Source organism: Urocitellus parryii, chromosome 3, assembly GCF_045843805.1.
Source record: "Urocitellus parryii isolate mUroPar1 chromosome 3, mUroPar1.hap1, whole genome shotgun sequence".
NCBI classification, from domain to species: domain Eukaryota; kingdom Metazoa; phylum Chordata; class Mammalia; order Rodentia; family Sciuridae; genus Urocitellus; species Urocitellus parryii.
In genome coordinates this window covers 94,162,498-94,186,762 of record NC_135533.1, presented here as the reverse complement: position 1 = coordinate 94,186,762, position 24,265 = coordinate 94,162,498, and positions in this window count along the sequence as shown.

Below are 24,265 nucleotides of genomic sequence, written 5' to 3'. Positions count from 1 at the left end.
TAGAAGAGAGTCCATTAGAATACGGGGACACTAAGTTTCCATCTCTAACAATAGAGACTGGCTGTGTGTTTTCCAAAAAGTGGAGCACAGCTAAGCAACAACCTTAAGGATAGGAAATATTTATGAGAGCCTTATCAGAAGTTGACTTCCCATCTTGCATCTTGGTGATATTGAGTAGAGCAGACAGAATTTAAATCACCAGGCAACATTCTGCTAGATCAAAATGCCCAGAATGTAGCACTGAGAAAGTGAAAGATCATCCTGTTACAGACTAAGTATCTTGGAGGAAAAAAAACATGGCTTGCTTTATAAAACAAAGTTTTGTTTAAAAAGAAAAGTTTTATAAACATTCTATTTACCTTCTTTTAAAGGAAGAGAGAGAGAGAGAGAGAGAGAGAGAGAGAGAGAGAGAGAGAGAGAGAGAGGAGATGGAGGAATAGGGAGGAATAGGAGAGAAAAAGAAAAGAACACGGGCCAAACATGGGTAATGGGGGTGGGGGGGGTACATGCCAGGGATCACATCTATGTGAGCCATTGTTTAAGTCAGCTTTTTCACTGCTGTGACTAAAAGATCTGACCAGAACAATTTTTTAATGTATTTTTCAGTTGTTGATGGACCTTTATTTTATTCATTTATTGATATGTAGTGCTGAGAATTGAACCCAGTGCCTCACACATGCCAGGCAAGTAAGCCACAACCCCAGCCCTGACCAGAACAATTTTAGAGGAGGAAATGTTTATTAGAGGGCTCACAATTTTGGAGGTCTTAGTCCATAGAAGGCTGGCTCCATTCCTCGGGGCTCTAGGTGAGGCAGAACATTGTGGTGGAAGAGTGTGGCAGAGGGAAGTGGCTCACATGATGATCAGAAAGCAGAGAGTCTCCACTTGCCAGATACCAATATACACCTAAAGCCACTTCCCTAATGCCCACCTCATCTAACTACAACCCACCTGCTTTCAGTTACTACTCAATTAATCCCACCAAGTGATTAATTCACTGATAGGATTAAGGCTCTCATACCCCAATCATTTCTCTGAACCTTCTTGCAATGTCTCTTTCATGAGCTTTTGGGGAATACCTCATATCCAAACCATAACAGCCATGTTGGAATATAGTTTGTCCCCACTAAACTCACACAGCGGTTTAATCCCTAAAATCATATATTAATTATATAAAGATTGTGGAAACTTAATCTGACCATGATGCTTGGGAGTGGGACCTTTGTAAAGTTAGTATATTACATTAGATCATTAGGTGGTAACCTCATGACTGAATCCTAATGGCTTTATAAGGAAAGGAAGAGAGACCACACAGAGAGATGCACACATACTCCCACCATGATGTGATATAGCTAAAGGGGGCTTTAGCCAGAACCTGTGCCTTACTGTTTGGACTTCTAGCCTCCAAAATTATGAACTAAAATGAGTCTATTTTTTAAAATAAGACAGCCTGCCTTGGGTATTTGTTATAGAAACAAAAAATGAATTTAATAATACAGGGTGATAATGGCAAAGGGTGTGGTTGTGCTCATGGTGAGTATAAAGAAGGGATCATAAACTTCTTTTGTTATGAACTGAATGATAAATATTTTAGGCTTTGCATAGACAGATAATTGCTATTGCAGCTACTCAGTGCTGCCATGGAAGGGTCAAAGTAGTCATAGGCAATACATAAACATATGAGTGTGGCTGTGCTCCTATAAAATTTTATTCACAAAATTCAGATATAGCACCATCAATATCATTTGGAGGAGAGATGATAAAAATCAATAACAGAGCTTAAAAATTAAAATTAAAATTGGTAATTTTACTGTTACAAATAACAATTTTTTAATGTGCATTTTCACAGATGATCAATCATCTTACTGGTCCATCTCTTAGTCAACAGTGCATGGAAAAAATGCTTAAAATGTTGCCCAATGTCTGAGAAGTTTCAATTATGTGGCAGTGAAATGTTATTTATGAAATACCATGTTTCATTTATGGGTGATGTTTTAAGAGTTTCCAAAACACTATAGATGATCATTTTGATACTGTCATCAAAAGCTCTGGCAAACCAGATTTCTGCTTTCAGTTGCCCATCTAAATCAGAGTCATGTTCTGGAGAGAGGAGACAGGGCAGCTCAGCAGACATTCCAAAGATAAAAAAAAAAAAAAAAAAAAAATGTCATCTTGACTTCATCCTTTATAATGCACAGAGAGCACCTGCTCCTTTTGGTGTGGTCCTGCATCCTGCACAGGAGTCATCCCCTGATTCAGTTCCAGAGGCCTGAAGTCAGTATCATAATGTTTACAGCTAAAATTTTTATAATAATCCCTATTAATACTTCATTAGCCACAGACCCCCACACAAGTTCTATTAGCAACTGCTTCTGGAGCAGATTTTACATGCTAGTCCCTGAGGTAAGCTAAACACCTTCATGCCTTCACCCAGCATTAGCTGGGTACAGCAAGACCCATCAGGTCCACTTGACAAATAGAAAAGTGGAAAGGAGGTGCAGTTTATAGATTTTGCTGATGACATCTGCAATATTCAGCATGACATTTTCTTTAAAATATATAGTTGGTGCAGAAGACCCAAAGGGTGATATCTATCTACTTCTAGCAACCAAATGTGTTTCTTAGAATCTGGATTTCCTCTTGTTTTGCATCAGTTACCCTTTTACTGCATAATGAACTTCATAAAACTAAGTGGCTCTAAATAACAAATATTATTTGTCATGTTTAGGTTAGTTCTTTGGAAGAGTCAGCTTATTTGGGCAAGCTTAGCTTGTTGTGGTGGTGAGCTGGTGGCTCAACTGGGACAGAATGGTCATGAATATGGCCTCACTGATATGCATGTGGTTGGCATACTGGTTGTTCAGGGGCTCTGCTGGAATAACTGAGATTGTGAAGATAACTGGAATGTTTATTCTTGTGTTCGGTCATAGTTGGGGAGGCCAGGCTTGGCTTGTTCACATGGTCACAAAGGTGGCACATATAATGTGAAATCACTTAAAACTACATGACTTTTATCACTAATATCCTGAAAGCCAAAAAGTCTCAGGGCCAACACCAGGATACAAGAAGCCACTAACAAACTGAGAGCCAATACAGGAAAATTTACTCACTGCAAAGTGGTGGTGAGTGCTCACTCCAGATGATTTGAGTGCAGGCTCAAGGGAGATCCTCACAGTCTGGCTGGTCCAACTGATGGCAGTGGCATGAGTGCACACCAGAACCACACAATTTCCTTTTTCATGTATAATTGCTACATTTTCCTATGAGTGGAAAACTAGAGCAATATTCAGCTTCAGATCATCTTCACCATTGCTGAAAACAAAACTCAAACTTTTTTCAATCATGACAACATGAGTTCTATCTTTAGAAGATCCAAATCCAACTTAATGGTTTTGAATTTCAATGTACAAGTGACATTTTCTTGCCCTAAAACAGTATATCCCTTTCAAAAATATCTGTGTCACAGTACTTTGTATACTTTTGTCATAAGAACAATCTCCTTTATTCACATTGTCAAGGTCTAGGAGAAAAGTACAAATTAGTCATATCACAGAAAGATTTTTTTTTTTTTTTTTTTGCACAAGACCCATCTTGGGGACAAGTCTAAACAAGCCACTAGCACAGCTGCTTTTGGCAGGTGGCTCCCTGGGGACACATACTCCTACCCAGCCATGTTTTAATGATCTTGCAGAACAATCACATAACATCTGCCAAAGCATCAAACTGGAATGTAAAACCATTGCAAACCCCTTTATGAATTTTTCATCTTATAAACAGTCCAGAGTTGCTATCATAAAATTAACAGTTTCCCTGATAAAAACACAACATCTGCATTTATATCCAAAATTACCCCCAGCAGAGCAGATATTTTGAGAGTGCCATCTCTTCCTCAATTGGTGCTAAGAACAGGAAAGCTACTCTGAGTCCCAGATTATATGAATTTTAGACCATCTACCAGAAGACATTTAGAAATAACCCACCACGGGAGGCCTTTCACATCCAGCCCATAAATTGCCCAGCTGATCTTAGAAAAGAATGATGAGCAATGGAGAGTGGAAGCTGATGGCCCATTCACAGTGGCAAATACACCTATATTCTCATTTCTTTGGTCAGCCATAAAACCTGAGGATGGAGAAGGAATAACATGAAATAATATGAATTCCTATGAAATGCAAAATTATGCCATTCATATCAATACCTAAAACCCATCTTGACTGCAGTTTCCCCTTGCTCAGTTTCCACAGCTTCCTGAAGATGTAGCATACACTACTTTTTCAGAGGGTATCAACGCTCAAGACAATCATTTTTTTTCATAAATTTAGGGGCTATTCTGGTTTGAGTAAGTTCCCTAAAAGGGTCCTATGGTAAAGGTTTGATCTCCAGCCTAAGAACTGTTGGGAGGTCTTCAGAATCTTCAGGCAGTGGAGCCTTGTGGAAGGAAATTAGATCATTGGAGGCATGCCCTTGAAGGGAATTTTGGTATCCTGGTCCTCATGTTCCTCCCCCTCTCTGTTTTCTGGCTCCTACAAGATGAGCACATTCCTCTCCCATGTGTTCCTACCATGATGTTCTGCCTCATTACCATCCCCCAGACAGTGGGGCCAAGTAACTATGGACTGAAGTGTCTGAAACTATGAGTCAAAAGAAACCTTTCCTCTTATAATCAGATTATTATGGCTTTAGATATGATGTGTCCCCCCAAAACTCCTATTTTGATGAAGGAAGTTAAATAATCAGATTATGAGCACTGTAACTTAATCAGTGGATTGACAGATTTAATGGATTACTAATTTCAATTGACTAACTGGATGGTAACCTTGAGCAGGTGAGGGCATGGTAGGAGGAAGTAGGTCACTGGGGGCATAAATTTAGGGCTTATATTTTATCCTTGGTGCCTTGGTCTCTCCGTCTGTCTTTGATTCCCAGCTGCCATGATCTGAGCAACTTCCCTTCACCACACCCTTCTGCCTCGCCTCAGGCCTAGAACAATGAAGTTGACCAAGGACTGAACTTCTGAAGCCACTAGCCAAAAGAAACTTTTCTTCCTCTACAGTATTCTGGTCAGGTACTTAGTCACAGCAATGAAAAGCTAACCAACACAGACATGGGTACCAGAAGCAGGGCCATTGCTGTGAGTAACTTGACTACGCAGTTCAGAAGCCTTTAGAGCAGGTTTGTGGAAGAAGTTTGGGAAATCTTGGAGATGCCTCAGAATTTTGTAAGCAGAGCTTAATAGGTGGAAACTCAGAAGACCAGAATGTTGACAGACTTTGGAGAACAAAAACTGTGCTTATGAGGCTTCAAAAGGAAATGGAGAATCTACTGGAAATTCAACCAGAGGCCATTCATGTTACACTCTAGCAGAGTAGTTGTCTACATTTTGGTCAGGTACTGAGATCTTCTTTAATGCTGAATTTTCAAGGTGATGGACTAATTAATCTTGCAGAGGAAATTTCAAGGCAGCACAATATGCAAAATGCATTCCTAATGGAGTTAAGGGGTCATAGAGTCGTCTATTGAGATTTCAAAAGAGGGCCTAGGAAGCCTAGCAGAGTATAGGAGGGTCAAAATCCTTGCAAGTAGCTCCTGAGAGGGGAATTCATAAAGCTATGAGAAGGAAGCTGAAGCTTCAGTGAAGCCCCCTGAGATGAAGAGATGTCAGGGACATGGACTATCTGCCAAGGAAAGCTGCTGGCTGCAGACAGAGCCAACCTAAGAGAAAGGCCAGGTGGGTTGCAACCAGCAAGGCCATAGGGGCAAGGCTGCCCAAACTCTTTGGGGGTCACATCTTACCACCATGTGCCCCAGAGTTGAACATGGAGCTAGAAGAAATGTCTGATCAGCTGGATGTTGGTCTTGCTTTGGTCCCATCCCTTCTTTCTATGTTCCTGTTTCTCCCCTTTGGAATGGAGACATTTAGTCTGGGCTATGATATATTGTATGTAACTTGCTTTTGATTTTTATAGGGCTCACAACCAAGAGTTTGCCTTGAGTCTCAGAGGAGAATTTGGACTTGGAATTTGGAGCAATTCTGGAACTGTTAAAACTATGGGAACTCTTGGAGTTTAACTGAATTTTGCATTTTTGCACTGTAATATGGACAAGAAATTTTGGGGTTCGAGAACAGAATGTTATGGTTTATATATGAGGAATCCCCCCCAAAAGCTTCTGCATTAATGAAGGAGGTGAAAAGATTAGATTATGACAGCTCTATCCTAATTTGGATTAATCCATTTGGTGGATTACTAACTTCAGTGGACTAACTGGTAGGGTAACTGTAAGCCAGTGGGGTATGGCAGGAGGAAGTAGGTCATTGGGGACTTTGGGTTGATAATTTGTCCTGGGTGCTTTGATATCTCCCTCACTCTCTCTCATTTACTCTCACTCTTCTTTCTTTCCCTCAACCCCCCTCTCCCTCTCCTTCCCAGCCATCATGGTCTGAGCAGTTTTTCTCTGCCATGCCCTTCTGTCATGATGTGCTGTCTCACCTCAGACCCAGAGCAATGAGTTGTTTAACAATAGACTGATCCTCTGAAACTGTGAGCCCAAATAAACTTTTCCTCCTCTAACGTGTTTTATGCAGGTATTTTGGTCACAGTGATTTTTAAAAGCTGACTAATATACTGTTTATGTCAGGTATTTTGTTACAAAAATAGAAAGCTGACTAATACAGGGACCAACCTCTACAAACAACTTCAGCCTACTTTTTCTTCTACAGTGAGTTCTGGGATACTCTTCTGATAGGAGCCAATCTGGACAGGAGTTATGTACGTGGCGAGCCAACCATGGGCTGTGTGTGTGTGTGAACCATGAACATTGAGCACATAAAGTGGACTGGACTGACATTGCTCTCTGTTTGGGCTGGCAATGGATATATCCTTTTCGCTAGCTCTGCTTATGATCCCCACATAGCATATGAGATGGGCATGGCCTACCAAGATGTCAGTCAATCTGCTGACAGCAAGACATCACCCTGAAACCTGACCCCTTGCCCCATTTGAATGGCTTCTCTCCAATAAAAGAGTTCAGACTGTGCTCCTAGGGCCTAGGAAAATAAAAGGTAGTTTCTGTATGTGTGTGTCTTTATTTAGTCCCCAAATTCACTTGGAGTGACCCTGACTGGTTTAGTCGTGTGTCACAACACTCTTCTATTTCTTAGAACTAGGAATTCATCTTTAATCACGTCAACCTGATGGTTTATCTAGTATTTTCTAATAAATTTCTAAAAATGCTATCTCATTTTTATAAGAATTGTGAGTCCTCACTTTTTACTGTTTTCTGTTGTTCTCCATTAAGGTGCTTCCTCACATAGTTCTTGTGTTTTTGTAATATTGGTGTCCCTGTTTCACACTTAAAAATTATGAAGATTTAGAAATCTATATTTCAATTTTAAGTTGATGGTTTTATATTTGAAATACTTTTGGACATAAATCTATTTTTTTAATCCAAAAAAGAATACCATTCCACCTATTTGTGACTGGAAGTCTTGACAAAAAACAGATGGTGTCTATTGAGAAGAAGGTTAGAGATGAGACTGGGCAAAGAGTACAGGTGGCCATATGAATACAGAAGGATTCTCCATTTTTCCTGACTACCAATGCTTTTTTTTTGGTAGCCTCTGTTTCAGGTCTCTGTTTCAGAACTTCTCTGTAGAAACTCATGCCTTGGCTCTCATCTGGAGACAGAGGTTGGCTGGTGTCTATTGTTCCTCTTCCATTTAATTTCTGTCACTCAAGGTGCAGCCTAGTCTCCACCTCTGCCCTACTTCTCAGTGCAGTCCACTCTCTCCCCAGAGGACCCTCTGTTGCACAGTGGAAAGTGAGCAAGCAGAAGGACCACCTAGCCCAGCTGTTTTCAAGGAAGGTCTTTAACTAATTACCCTGATGGATGATTGTTTGAGTTTGTTGACTGAATTTTAAATTTCTCTGGCACTCTTCAGGGAAGAAAGTTTTCCATGTGAGACTATTTCCCCAAACCTGTATTTTGTATTATATTATTTTAGCTCTGATTCCTTCAGAATTGCAATGCCTCAGGATTTCTGCTCCAATGATTGCAGCATTTCATATTTTCTCATCACTGTTGGATTGATCTCTTTTAAAATACATTTTTCAGATCTGTCATGAAATTATGGACAGGAGAGGAGATAGATAAAAATCCTGCATCCTCCAACTTAAAGTAGAAATGTCAAGAAATTTCTTAATCTTGTTAACAGAAGAAAGCTCTTGGTAAAAACATATGGATTTGCTTTATTTTTTGCTCTCTCACTCTCTCTCCTCCTTTCTCTCTTTTTGTATGTCTCTCTTATTCTCTTTCTATATATAGAATATGTGTGTGTATATGAGTGTGTGTGTGTGTGTATATATATATATATATATATAGTGTGTGTGTGTGTATATTGAATCATATATGCATATTTTTTCATATTTTTCCAAACTTTGAAATGACATTTTAGAATATTATTGTCATTAATTTTATAGGTAAAGAACTTCAATTGAGGTGAAGTGCTTTTAATTAACTTAATCTGATTTCAAATAAGTAGATGTGAAACTCTATACTACACCTTATTTACTGCCTATTAGCTATTTTTATCTATTTTTAAATGATTCACCCCACATAGACTTGAACTCTATCGGGATAATGGTCTGTTTATCTCTGTCACTGCTGTCTAATAGTGTCTTACTTATACAGTAGACAATGCATGTTTGCTGGATTCGGGTAAAGTGAAAGAGCCACAATTCCAAACCAAGTGTGTCTGACTTTAGAGTTTACACTGTTTTTACCATACTCTACCAGCAGTTCAAACAAATGCTTCTATTCTTTAAAGACCCCACTCTCTCCCAATGCAGTGCAAAAAATAAAATTGTATTCTTATATAATCCTTTTCCTCCAGCCTGAGATATCCCCCAAGTGAATGTGTACATTCTATAATTGTTATGGACAATTGTCCCCAGCAATGAGTTTTAGAGCCTAGAACCCTGGCCATGGCAAATAATACATCTCAGTTTTGCTCTTTGCTTTTTCTAATTGCTTCTCTAGTGTTCGGCAAACTTAATACAAAAGTTTTCTTTATTAATTAGATTTAATAATAGAATGTAACATCAGAACATCAGCTTTGGAAACAAATAGTAGCAACTAAAGGTGCAATAATGCTGGAATTCAACAGTGTCTGAGCATGATTTTTGTTAAAAGGAATCATCTGGGTGGGAGGAAAAAGGAGACTATATGTGCAAGATTATGTGTGTCCATAAAGACCTAGGATGGGCTGATGGAATGTATCTCCAAGTATCTTGTCCAGGTTGAGTTCATGGGCCTTGTTATAAATCCTAGAGAGGGTGAAAAATCATTTTGCAAGACATTCTCAGACTTGGGTAGGAGCAGTATCTTGGCTTCCCCGGTGGCAGCTAAAGAGTATTGCAGAGGGAGTGTCATGAGCATGGTTCTTATTTGTGCTCAGAACTCATCAACCATTATGACCCTGGCCCCGAATAGTAATGTACCAATGACAGGGGCAGCACAGTTGTGGCAGGATACCCATGGAAACCTTGATGCCCAGCAAGAGGAGGGGAAGGTACAGTGGATCTTTGAGCAGAAAGGCAAAGAAGAAGAGAAAAAAAATAATAAAAGAAAGCAACAGTATTTAGTCCACCTTTAGAGTTATTATGAGCACAAATGAGAATCCCTCATGAGATTCCCTCAAAATATTCTTAGGGGGGATTCAGAAAGTGGACTTCATAGAAGGTTCAGGGTATGTGTCAAGAGACAAGGGCATAAGCCAAAGTAACTTGAGAATTGATATATTGAGAGGATATCAGTTTTACCCACAGCTGTTGGGTATCTATGAGGATGCTGATTTTAATTTCTTAATTTTTAATCATTTCTTTCACTCCTAATATCAAGCTTGTTTGGGCATAATATCATAACTTACCTGATAGCATAGGCTAACTTCCCAGTCTAGATGCCCAATTTTGACTTTTGCTAGTTTTGTTGCTTCCCAGAGTTTACTTGCTCACCCTTTCTGTACTCACTATAGCAGCCACAAAATGGTGCAGATGGCCTCCCACAACAATGGCCTGTACATCTGCAAATTCAACCAAACACAGATCAAAACTATTTTTTTAAAAACATGTACATATTTGGGGCTGGGATTGTGGCTCAGTGGCAGAGTACTTGCCTGGCCTGTGTGAGGCACTGGGTTCAAATCTCAGCACCACATATAAATAAATAAATGAATAAAATAAAGGTCTATCAACAACTAAAAAAAGTTTTTTAAATGTACAGATTTTTAAGTGATTCACCCCAACTAGAGATAAACAATATAATATAACAACTACTTGCATAGCATTAAAATTGTATTAGGTATTGTATATAATCGAGATATGGCTTAAAGTATGCAGGAGTATGTATCTAGGTTATACACAAATACTACCCCAGCATCCATGGATTTTGGTCTCCACAAGGGCCCTGGAAACAATCCCCTGTGAACTGGTTGTGGTGGTGCCTATCTGTAATCCCATTACTCCAAGGTTGAGGCTAGAGGATTGAAAGATCAAGACCAGTCTTGGGTACTTAGAAAGACCCCGTGGCTAAATAAAAAATAAAAAGGCACTGGAGATGTAGATCAATGGTAGAGAGATTTACCTGACATGCACAATGTCCTAGGTTCAATACCCAGTACAAGAAGGAAAGAAGAAAACAATTCCACATGGGCATGGTACAACTGTATCTACCTCAAAGCATTACTTTATGAAATAATGGATCCAAACACAGCACAAGGCTCAGTCCACTGTAAGCATTAAGTTACTATCTGCTATGTTCTTATTATTAGTGTGATCCTCATGATTATTGTGTTCACCTTCAGTTGGGGCATTATATCCCCTCATCCACTCTACTTTTCATTTTTATTGATGGTGTTACTTAATCATAGACCTGGAAAAGTTTCTGAAATAGTCATGTTAATACCAAAACTAGACACTGTGACTCTCCTCTTTTCTTTTTGATAGGAAGCAGTGTTCATTGTCAGATAAATGTAAGTGCAATAAAGAAAAATAAAGGAGAGCAAATGAAGAGAATGACAAGTTATGCTAGTTTAAATATAAGAATCAAGGAAAATACTTCTATTCACAATAGCGCTCGGGAGCTTTCAAGCCCAGGGACACCGATGAAAGCAGAATTCTTATCATCTAACCATTGAAAGAAGACTTCTTGATAAAAATAAGAAAACTAGGTAGTTGAACAGAGAAAGAACCAGGGAATAAGTTAACAACAACAAAAAAACTTCAGGGGAAAAGCAAGCCACAAAAACTAGTCCAGCAAAGGGATCCCACAGGACTCTTAAGCAATAAACTAGCAATTAGTGGAGGCAAACAGCAAGGTGTTACATTAATATGAAGCTTAACTGTTTGGGAAAAATCGACAAAAATAGTTGGTTAAAAATCATGATTTGGAAGGGAGGTCATAGAAATTGCACTTGTCCAGAGGTAGAATTCCTAAGAATCAGTGTCAGAGCACACATACTACAAAGGACAAATAGACTTTACTAAACTTGCTCAACTGTCACTAAATAAATAAACAAGCAAGCAAACAAACAAGAATCCTCAAGGGGATGGGGGAGAGGAAGCCAATCAGTTTATTCATAGTTGCTACAATATCCTTTCAAAATACAATGCATACATTATCGAAATGACTAGTTTTAGCCAGAGAAGAAAAGTTGAGACATTACAATAAGTAGGAAAATGTCCATAATCAGGAAAAAGAACACCCAACAGAAACTCTCTTTGAGGGCCCAGATGTTGGACATGACAGAAAAGGACTTCAATGTAGCTACTATAAATATCAAAGAACTAAATAAATACTTGTTAAAAAAATAAAGGAAGAAACAGTGACAAGGTCTCACCAAGTAGAAAAATTAATAAAAAGTACCAAATGAAAATTCTGGAGTTGAAAAGTAGAATAACTGATATTAGAATTTATTTTAGAAGTTCAATAGTAGATTTGAGCTGGGAAGAGAAAGAATTCATAAATCAGTAACTATTATGTAACCTGAAGAACAAAGAAGGAAAAGGACCAGAACCACATGACCATCTCAACTGATACCAGCAAAAAGCATCTGACAATATTCAACACCTTTTACAAACAATAAACACTCAACAAGCTAGAAGTACCAAAAATTTCCTCTATTTCATAAAAGACATCTACAAAATAAATTACATAGCTAAAATCATACCTAAAGGTAAGAAGCTGAAAGTTTTTGCCCTATGATCAAGAAAAAGACAAGAATTATCACTCTTGGCATTTGTTTGTGTTTTGTTTTGGTTTTTGGTTTTGGGGTTCTTGTTGTTGGTGATGGTACCAGAAATTGAATCCAGGGGTGCCTACCCACTGAGTCACTTCCTCAGACCATTTTTTATTTTTTATTTTTTTTAATTTTTAGGCAGGGTATGGCATAGGGCCTCACTAAGTTGCAGAGGCTAGCCTAAAACTGGTGATTCTCCTGCCTCAGCCTCCTGAGCCCCTGGGATTACAGAAGTACTGCACAACACTTAGCATTGGCCCTTCTTTTAAACATTGTGCTGGAGGTTCTAGCCAATCAGTCAGATAATAAAAATAAATGAGACACCCAGATTGCAAAAAAGAAGTAAAAGCATTTCTAGTTTCAAAGGACATGATCTTTTATATAGTAATTCTTAAGGAATCCACTAATAAATGAATAAAGCAAGTTCAACCTACAAATCTCAGTGGCAGTATTTTATATACAACTGCAAGGAGTAACCTGAAAATGAATTAATAACTCTGCTTACAATGGCATGTAAAAGAAAAAAATACTAAAGAGTAAATTTCAGAAAAGAAACACAGTTTGTACAGCAAGATTTTTTGCAGTACAAAATATCATTGAAAATAACAAAACTATAGATCTATAAAACATCTTTGAAAGACATTAGAAAAGACCTAAATCAATGGAAAAATATCTAATGCTCATGGTTCAGAGACTTAATGTTGTTAAGATTCCAATACTCCCAAAATTGATCTAGCAATTCAATACAATCCTTTCAAAAATTCCAGCTTGCTTTTTTGAGAAAACTGATAATCTCATTGTAAAATTTCTATGTAAATAGCATAGTCGAAATAATCTTGAAAAATAAAAATTTGAAGCAATCATATTTCTCAATTTCTAAACTAATCAAGACAATATGGTACCAGCATAAGGATACAGATATAGATAAGTAAAATAGAATTGAAAATCTGGAATTAAGCTCTTAAATTTACAGTCAATTGATTTTACAAAAGGTGACAAGACCATTCAATGGGGAAAGAATATAGTGATGAGATAATTGGATAATCCAAGTAAAATGGAAGGAAGTTGAATGCCCTACTCTTACACCATATATAAATAATTAAAATGCATTAAGCTCTAAAACTTGAGGGTTAAAACTATAGAACTTATAGAGGGAAACATATTACAAATATTTGAGTCCTTGAATTATGCAATGGTTTCTTAAATATAGAACTAAAGCACAGAATTCAAAAATGTTAAACTTGATTTTGTCAAAGTAAAAAGCTTTTTTTTTTTAAGGTCACAAGACACTATCAAAAAAGTGAATGGACAAATACTGGAAGAAAATCATATATCTGACAATAAGCTGGTTTTCAAGATATATAAAGAACTATTATAACTCAACAATAAAGACAATTCAATTCAAAAGGGGCAAAGAATTCAAATAGAATTTCTCCAAAGAAGATATACAAATATACATAATAAACAGATGAAAAGTCATTCAATGTCATTATGTATTAGGGAAATACAAACCCAAACTACATGGAGAATACCACTTTATACCCACTAGATTGGTTGTAATTAAAAAATAAGAAAGAAAGAAAAGAGAAAAAGAAGGAAGGGAAGGGGTAAGGGATTAACAGAAGTGCTGGTGAGGATGTGGAGAAACAGGAACTTTGCTATATTACTGGTGGTAATATAAAATATTGTAACTACTGTGGAAAACAGCTTAGCAGTCCCTCCAAAGTTAAGCATTGAGTTCCTGCACAATCTAGCAATTCCACTCCTAGGTGTATGTAAGTCTGAGAGAACGAAAACAAAATGTGTAGAAGAATGAACATTAGTAACAGTATTCACAATTGCCAAAATTGGAAATAATCCAAATACTGTCAGCTGGGAAATGGACTTGTTATGGTTGGATGTGTGAGACAATGCAAGAAGGTTCAGAGAAGAAATGACTGGGTTATGAGAGCCTTAACCCAATCCGTGAATTAATCAATCACCTCCTGATAGGATTAATTAAGTGATAATTAAAGGCAGGTGGGGTGCAGCTAGAGCAGGTGGACCATTGGGGTCATGGCTTTGGTGTATGTATTTGTATTTAGCAAGTATTTGTATTTCTTCTTCTTCTTCTTCTTCTTCTTCTTCTTCTTCTTCTTCTTCTTCTTCTTCTTCTTCTTCTTCTTCTTCTTCTTCTTCTCTCTCTCTCTCTCTCTCTCTCTCTCTCTCTCTCTCTTCTCTCTCTCTCTCTCTCTCTCTCTCTCTCTCTCTCCTGTCTAATCATCATGTAAGCTGTGAGCTGCTTACTTACATACCACACTCTTCCACCATGTTGCTCAGCCTCACCTTGAACCCTAAGAAAAGGAGCCTGCTGTCTGTGGCCTAAACTTCTGAAGCTGTGAACACTTTAAATAAACTTTTCCTCCTCTACAGTTGTTCTGATGGGGTCTTTAATGACAGCAGGGGAAAGTATGACTAAAACAGGACTAAACCAACTGTGGTCTATCCTTAGGTTACTATTCAGCCATAATAAGGGGTAAAGTACACACAACAAAATGAATGAGACTTCAAAATTCTGTGGAAAGTGAAAACAGATGCCAAAGGTCACATATGTTCCAGAATCCCTTGTGTGTGAAACATCAGAATAGGCAAAGTCAGAGGAGAGCTGTAGCAACCAGTGGTTGGGAGAGAGTTGAGTGAGATTGAATCGATGAAATGGGCTTCTTTTGGACTGATGGGAATGTTTTGGAGACAGATAGCAATGGCAGCCGCATAACATTGTGACTATGCTTAAAAAAAAAAAAAAAAACACTTGGCAAAAGTTTAAAATGGTGGATATTATGTTATTATGTTACATGAATTTTTAATTTTTAAAATATTCTTCAGAACCATGGTGAGGGAGAGATTCTTAGATACAACACCAAAACACAAATGAACAAACAAACCCAAAAGAAATAAATTGAAGTTTATCAAAAACATCTTTTAGGGACAATAAAAAAAAAATGTTTTAAAGTTAGATAGCAGTGATGGATGACTGTATAATGCTGCAAATATATAAAAGCTATTGGATTATTTGGTATAGGAATTACATCTCAATAAAGCTGTTAAAACAAAGAGCACTACAGAGAAGGGAGGCGAGAGAGGAGGCAGGAAACCCTATGCATAGGCATTTCCTCTTGTCTAAGGGAAAGACACTGAATTCCTGGCCAAGGCAAGCAGAGGTGCAGGTGAACAGATGTGACTGCATTCAAGAGCCATGTAGTGGGGGAAATCTGCAAAAATAGGAAAATAAACATGGGGATAAATAGCATGAATCTGTAAATGAACATGGTATTGGAATAATTTACTCTAATGAGCTCATCAGAGAATAACTGTCAGATAAATCTAAATAAATAATGAGAATCTGCTCTTTTGACTAAGATGTAAAGCTATTCAGTGAGTGTTTTGCATAAAAAGCTACATCTTTCTTGATTGCTCTTGGCAACTGCTCAGAAGTTCTCACTTAATTGTTTCATTTTGGAGCAGGAAGTTTTACCATTTCTTCTCAAACTTCCTTCCCACAAGTAGATTCCTTGTGAGGGAGACAGAGAGGGAAGAAGCCCAGCACAGGTGCTCAGAGCCCTTTATAGCAAATAGAAAATCATTTGTTTCAAAATAGAGGTTTAAGACTATTACATTATTAACTTCTGGGATACAATAAATGCAGATCTGAACTTTTAAGCGTTTTTTAAAACTTCTCATCTCCCATGTACCACAATAGATATCCAAGAAAGAAACAAAAGGATAGTCATTGTTGTTTTGCAAGCATAAGTTCATTCTGAGGTCACAAGTCACATATGCTGAGATACATTTTACTATATAAGAAATTAAAGGTATATTTTACTTTTTAGGCTCATACCTTACACTTTAGTTCCATCAGCAAAACTCATCCTTTGAATTCATGGCTTTCCTTTAATTATTGACTTCTTTACACAATGTACTAAACCCTATTTCTATACCTAGATTGTCTCATTTGAAACTCATTTTTCCAAATATCATTTTAACATCTGGTTTAGTGTGTTTTCAGAATTAGATAGCCTAAATGGAAAATGCTTTGCTGAGTTCACAATGAAAAATTTTTTTTTAAATCCTATTCTGGAAAATGCAATTGATATGGGTTATTAAAAATTTTAGTTGACTGTGATTATCTCTGAATTTTATATTCATGAAGTCAAAGCCCATGTTCTAATTACTCCATTATTACTAGATAGTGCTTTATTTTGTTCTGTTTTGTTCTCCATAGTTCTGCTAAATTGGTGTTAAATTCAATACTAATATCAAAACTAATGCACTTTTATATTTAATATTTATACTGTAGAAGCATTTGAATGTAAGAGTTTTTAATGTGATGAGCTCTGCAAAGCGTTTATAGGAATTTCAGGATCTGAAGATCAGATATCTTCAGGACAGATCGCTTTTTGTTCCAAAAAGAATTTAATATAGCTTACACAGATACAATATAGCCGAGTAAATTAAATTCTAGGTAAGTAAAAATCAAGGAAAAGATTGATTAATAACGTTAAGGAAAGAAAATAGTAGGTCCTCACAAGAAACTCTCTGTGGAAAATTTTAAAAACCAAGTATATTATACGTTATTGCAATATATATCTATTTAAGTAGATGCCAGATACAACCAGAATGTTGTACCAATTGGAGGGAGACTCCACCTATTTAGATAATAACCCTTTTGGTTAAATTGCTCTACATTTCTTTCCATGACAACTAAATTGAGTGGAAAGAACATTAACATTACTTTGTGCTTATGATAGGGCTTGGTCCACTTTCATAAATTGATCTCAGATATTTAGGATACCAAAAACTCTAAAGTGTTTCTTTTCCCCGTACAGTGGTAATGTCAGTAACAGTAATAGCAATGGAGTTAACTCCAAAGATGCCAGGCCAAGTCATTACCACAAATAAGAAAATAAAACATTCAGATATATATCTCAGAGCTGGTAGTAGTACAAATAAACAGATAAAAAAGTTCATAATTACCCACAAAGATATTACTAATATCAAGCATTCCATAGCACACTGTGTGTACAGAGCCCTTAATTTTCTACTCCCATAGCATTTCAAGCAAGAGATGAGGTACTTTTGTTGCATATTCTTATACATATTCATCCTCTTTGGAAAAGTGTTATACTCCAAATGCAGTACTGTGAATTCAGTGGGTCAATATTTTCCAGTGATCTAATCTCAGAGAAGGAAGTATTAGAAAGCATGATACACTATACTTAAAGATATAAATATGTGATGGATGGGTAGATGAATATTTAAATAGATTGAAGCCACCACTTTTTAAGTATATACTTCATTTACATCAGACATTGTACCTGGTGTTTTGCATAATTTCCTTCTCATAATAGAACTATTTCCCTCATTTTAAAAATGTTTTAAGAGTGAGGTTTATTATTATACCAAGGTCAAATGGGGACAGACTAAAAATTCAGCCTAGGCTTGTCTGTCTCTAAATCTTGTGCACTTTGAAAATCATTACATCATGTTCTGGCTTATAATATTAACAATTGTAAACAAAATGTTTACTGGATTCCAATGTGTTTAGACTTTGATTGCATGTTATGTGTTTTAAATAAATGATCTCATTTGAGCTAAGTAGTATTTTATAGATAAGGCTGAAAAAGGTCAAACATTAGTGACTATCAAATCTTTGGGGTCCTTGGGGACCTCCCAAATCTAATTATTTGTAAAATGATGTCTTTACTTTTTAGAATTATAACAATCAGTGCATAGGATGGTAAGGGCAATATCTTTTAATTTTTTTAACTTCTAGAGGCAATTGAATCACAAAGAATTTTGCGACTTAGAAGTTCTCATTAGGCAGTCAGTGGTACAGCCAAAATTATAGCTTTTGGGTCTCAGTCATGCTATTTCTCTGGAATGCTCCTCACCTGAGGAGGCTACAATCATCCTTTGTTAATTCCAGGGCTCATGGAACCTCCAGGATATTACCCAGGATTTTCTGCCTCTGGTGATCTCCAAGGAGACCCAAAGACTACTGCTTGGTAGAAATAATGCCTCTCTTCTAATGTGATAAGACCATGATGGGTCTGTCAGCACTGTGGGTTTTTTCCTGTCTTTCATTTTTGTGTGTGTGAGCGCACTCACATGCAAGCATATGTGTGAGTGTATATGTTTGTTAAAAACAAAATTTTAATATAAGACACTTTGGGGAGATAAAATGTTGCTTAACCTCAGTTCAAAAAATAGATTGGTTTTTCAGATATAGAAACCTGATTAAAAAGTCTATGATAAAGTACTCAGAAGCACAGTTTGAGGGCTGGCATTGAAGCTCAGTGGTAGAGTGCTTGCCTAGCACATGTGAGGCACTGGGTTTGAGCCTCAGCACCATATCAAAAAATAAAAATAAATAAAATAATGTTATTATGTTTAAAAAAAAAAGAAGCGGAGTTGGTGAGTTCCTAAGAAGAAAACAAAAGTGATTTTCAGAGTAGGGTTTGGAGAAAATTCAGCCTCTGAATCACAACACTTGTGTATACAAGGAGAACACAAAGACAGGCTCTCCACTGGGCTCCCCAGGGAGCAGACAACTCCCCTCCTCATGATGTGGGTAGCGTGCACTGTGACAGGACAGCAAAGCAGGACCAGTGCCTGTGCTGAGCTCTAACACCAAGTGGACGAGGTAGACAGATCAGCTGAGGACATTTATATAAACCCTGTTGTATGTGCTTTAGTAAAAATAGCTCACACTGAAGAGGCTCCTCTGAACTACTTACCTTTCTTGGTCAGTAAGATGATGATGAAAAGTAATAGCAAGGACAACTATGACCTGACAAATCTCTGAAAGATTAAAAGAAGATATATGTGTGAGTGTGTGAATACAATATCACACAAAAATACTGTATAATTAATAATTATAGTATATGTGTTAAATTTATACTCTCTATGTAGTATACACTGTACCAATTTATGTATAGTATATATATACAAATTTGTTATGTATAGTATATAAATTTAGACTAATTCTAAACACACACGCACATACACACACACACACATATATTTATACACACACACACACACACACACACATACATTTTTTTGCTATAGTTTGCATATTGACTGTTCCCCAGAGGGGTATGGGTTACAGGTGTGGACTCCAGTCTGTGGTGCTATTGGGAAGTGGGGGAGCCTTTAGGAGGTGGGGTCTAGTGAAAGGAAGTTAGGTCATTGCAGGCATGTCCCTTGATACGGATATCGAGACCCTGGCCCTTTCTCTTTCTCTCTGATACCCAGATGCCATGAGGTACTGTAAATAGGCCTCCTCTGCTACCTGCTTCGCCATGAGGTATTCTGTCACCACAGGCCCAAAGCAAGAGGACCAAGCAACCATAGACTGAAACCTGAGAAATTGTGAAGCAAAATAATTTTTTCCTTCTTTTAAGTTGTTTTTCTCAGGTAAACTGTCACAGTGGCAGAAGGTCGACTAATACGTATAGAACATATATTATACCTATAAAATACACATTTTATGCATACATATATAAAATATACATTCTGTATATTTAAAGCACTTAGCACAGTATTTATGCATTCATTCAAATATACTTGTTTCCTAGTTTTTGTTTTTTTTTCTCAATTCTTCCCTTCCTTAACCTTATTTTTTTCCCAATGCTTGAGATAATGTGAAATTCCTTTTTGTATTTTCATTTGGATTAAAGTGCATTTTGATGGTTTAAAGAAATCATCATCTCCTGTCTGCGACTAGAGGAATGATGACTTAGATGTTTCTGTCACCTCTGTATGCTGCATCTCCAGAGAGTAAACAGCTGGCATCAGAGGGTGGCTGAGCTTTGTTACCTCACCTTGTGAGGCACAGACACACAGGAAAAACAAGAGATGAGTGGGACAGCCTTCCTCTGACTGTGTGTTGCTTTCTGAACACTCAGTCTTTGCCTCCAACAATCAAATTTACTCATCAGCCCACAATATCACTTCATTCTGTGGATACTGAATAGCCTAGCTCAGTTGTTGTTACCTTTGTTAGGGTCAGATTACATTTTCCAGAAGATTCGCTTAGCAATGACCTGGGCCCAGAATGGCCTCAGTGGGCACTATCCCCTTGTTCTGGGCCTCAGTGTCCTTCCATCTCCAGTGCCCTTGAATACCCACCCACAGCACTGCCAACTGCTCCAGAAGACCCCAGTCACCACACAACCCCACCCTCAGTTAAGTTCTGATCAGCCTCAATGACATCTCAGCTAGTTGCTTAGAAAAGTTGGGTTTCCTTGTTACATTCTAAAACAAAGAAAAAGAAAATAAACAACAATAAAAAAACCTACATTTTTTTTTCTCTAAGCACTTGTTATAGGTTGCAAGTGTGTATATGTATGTGTGAAAAGGGTATTTGATAAATATCTATCTTTTCCACAGCCATAAGTTTCAGCTAGTCAGAACTCTGTTTTCTTCTCTAAAGTATCACTGTAGTTTGAGTACCATGCACACTGTAGGCACACACACATTTGTTGAATAAAGTTTCAGTAATGGCCGATCAAAAAGAATCATTTCCATAAATATTCCTAAGCCTCTGTTCCACCTAGGCTGATGCCAAATATGGCCCCATAGAAGGAGTCTGGAACAGTGAGTAAAACAGTCAAGTCTTGGGGAAAGTCAAGGTTGCTGTAAAGAATAATAATAATAAAGAGGAGACAGAGAGAAAAGGTGCAGAGGCAGGGAAGGTGGCAGAGTGGCCCTTTGTCCAAGCTGTCACGTTTATTTATACCAATAGGTTACATTAGGTCATTAGTACCATAACTACATTATTGTTTAGAGTATCGGTAAGGTTGCTTATTTTGCAGTTACATTTCACAGTTACAATACGCAATGTCAGGAGCTTTGTGCAGTTCTCAAGAAAGTCCATTGTCTGAAGTTACTGTTAGGCAGGCCGATCCAGGAGCACCAGAGTTTGCTGAAACATTGTAGTTATCAAGCAAACAAGTTCCTTGATTCCTAGGAGTTATGTGCCTAAGATTAAGGTCCAAGCTGATAAGACTTTGGCATGAAGGGCATTACCATAGCAACCGGGCATCCTATGCCTTTGCACAGAAACTTTCCCAGGCACCAAGCATGCCACAGCCATGAAGCCATCAGGGACCACAATCCCTAACACAGAACCCCCACAGGTTGCAAGATTCCATAATGGTCAATCTTTTCTTTTTTAACCTATCTAACACATTATGAATGGTGCTAGCATTCATAGAACACCCAGGAAAACATGCTACTCTAGTTGTTTTATGACTAAGTAACCTGCTTCTTTAAACAACAACAGACACACAGAAAGTGAAATGTGTCAGTCTCTGAAGCTCTTCAGTGATGTGCAGAGCACTTTACCTGTGTCACTTCCTTCAAGGAAGACTGTCATTTCTACTTATTCCACATCCCCAAAGCATCTGTTAGTTCAGGACATATAGCAAGCATTTATGAATGTTTGTCAAATTCTTGCGTATTTGAAAAGAGGAAACCATATGGATAACTATAGCAAAACCAATACTGATTTATGAGAATGCATTTCATATTTATATTATTTAGAAAAGAGTACAATAATTGGGTTAAAACTCTGAAAATTGCTAAACAAATGTTTCCTGTAGACCACACCATAAAATCTTGATATAAAAGGCAATTAGGGCCGGGTGTGGTGGCACACACCTGTAATCCCAGCGGCTCGGGAGGCTGAGACAGGATTGTTGGGAGGATTGTGAGTTCAAAGTCAGCCTCAGCAATGGAGAGGCACTAAGCAACACAGTGACACCTGTCTCTGAATAAAATACAAAAATAGGGTTGGGGATATAACTCAGTGGCCAAGTGCCCCTGAGTTCAATCCCTGGTACAAAAAAAAAAAAAAAAAAAAAGACAATTAGGAATATGTGTTAATCCTAAATTCTTAGCTAACTGTGCAAAGGTAAGATCACCAAATTTCAGTGGGTCAAGACAAAGGACCTTAGTTATGTGGTACCTCTGAAAATATCCCCTAGAGAATCCCTTGAGTTTTACAATAGAAATGCTACCTTGAATTTTTGTCATTGTTTACAAAGGAAAATTCCAAGCAAGTCCAAAATATAAAGCATGGTACAATGAACACCATGTACCTATCATTTGAGCTTCAGTAATTTTAAATGAGGCATTTCCTGTTTTATTTATATCTCCATCGTTGTTTCTCCTAAAATTAGATTATTTTGAACAAAATCAAAGATATTACAGCACTTTATCCATAAATGTGTCATTCCTAAAAGTTAAGGATTATTTTAACATAACCATAATACCTTTATCACACCTTAAAAATGATAATAATTCCTCAAATCTTCAAATATCCAATCTGTATTCAGATTTCCAAAAAAATAGTATGTAAATGTTGTTATTGTTGGTTGGTTGATTTTAATTTTACTTTTAGAATTTGTTTCTTCAAGTCCACTCCAAACAAGGTCCACATCTCCTATGTCTCCTCTAATCTATAGTCCATCCCCTGCTGCCATGTCAGTATGTTTATTTGTGATTTATTTTTGGGTCATTTGTCCTGTAAAGTCTTATACATACTGGATTTCATTGACAGATCACTGGGTGTGATTTAACTTGCTCTCCATCTCCTGGGTTTTCTGTGCAGTTGTAGTTAGAGTCAGAGGCTGGACAGGATTTGGGTTTGATACCTGAAGAATGCTTCATTGCTGATATTGTATGCTTTCTCTCATACCCCATCAGAGAGCACATGATACCTGATTGTCTTTTTTTTCATGTTAAAGTCAGTTCATAGATTCACCCTGATCAGGTCCTTGTGAACATTTGCTATCCATTATAAAGTTTTTTTGTTAGTTTTTTTGCCTATGATTATAGGTCATTGAAGTTCATCACCTGGAATTTTTTAATAATATTTTTTTCATCAACTAAATATGAAAATGCCTCTCTCTCTCTCTCTCTCTCTCTCTCTCTCTCTCTCTCTCTCTCTCTCCCCTCCCTCCTTCCCTTCCTCCCTCTCTCCCTCCCTTGTGTGTGTGTGTGTGTGTGTGTGTGTGTGTGTTCCTTACTTATGGCTTGTATACAAATTGCATATAAATGTCTTTTCTTTCAGTTGCCCATTGTCAGAATGATTGCTTCCCAAAGCATCTTCCAGTGGTATTCATAGAGTTTTATCAGTCTTTTTATCATGGCTTTAAACACATTTGAACATATATGAAGCCTATGTGTGCAGTTATCATCCTTGTTAATGGTTCAGTTATCCCACCCTTTAAGATGAGTGGGAGCCAATTCAAGGCAGGGTCCTTTAGATCTGACCCCAGTGGTTTCCAAAGACTTTTTACTTTCAAGATTGAAGTTTCAGGCTGATTTTGTACATTGCTACTACAGACCAGGAATCAATAATTTCTCCAAGGATCCCTGATTCTTTTTATGAGAATTGGGATTTAGGGAATAGTCTGGATGCTTGGAATGATCATTTGCTTTGAGCTGGTAATTTTGCTAGCCCCTTTCAGGGGACAAACTTTGAAAATATGTAACTTTTTAAAGGGAAAATATATCAGATGTTTATTATACAATTCACACTAATACAATTCAAATTTGAGAACATGGGCTTTTGTGCAATTTCTTTAATGTTTGTATCTCTTTCCTTTTATATTTGTATCTCTTAATTTGCATTTCTTCCCTATTCTATTGAATCCTAATAGCATTAACATAATTTCCTATAATCATCCTAATTATTAGCATAATTTCCTGTACCCTAAAACATACATGAGCATACCCACACCTATACATACACCTATTTGAGTTAAAAGAATAACAATCTCAATAGTATTATTAACACCATGATTACTAAAAACTATTTATGTCATTGTTCTTGTTGTCCTTAGGTTATATTTCACACAGTATATTATCAAATCATTGCATTTTTAAAACCACTTGAAATAATTTTTCTCTCTTTGGTAACAT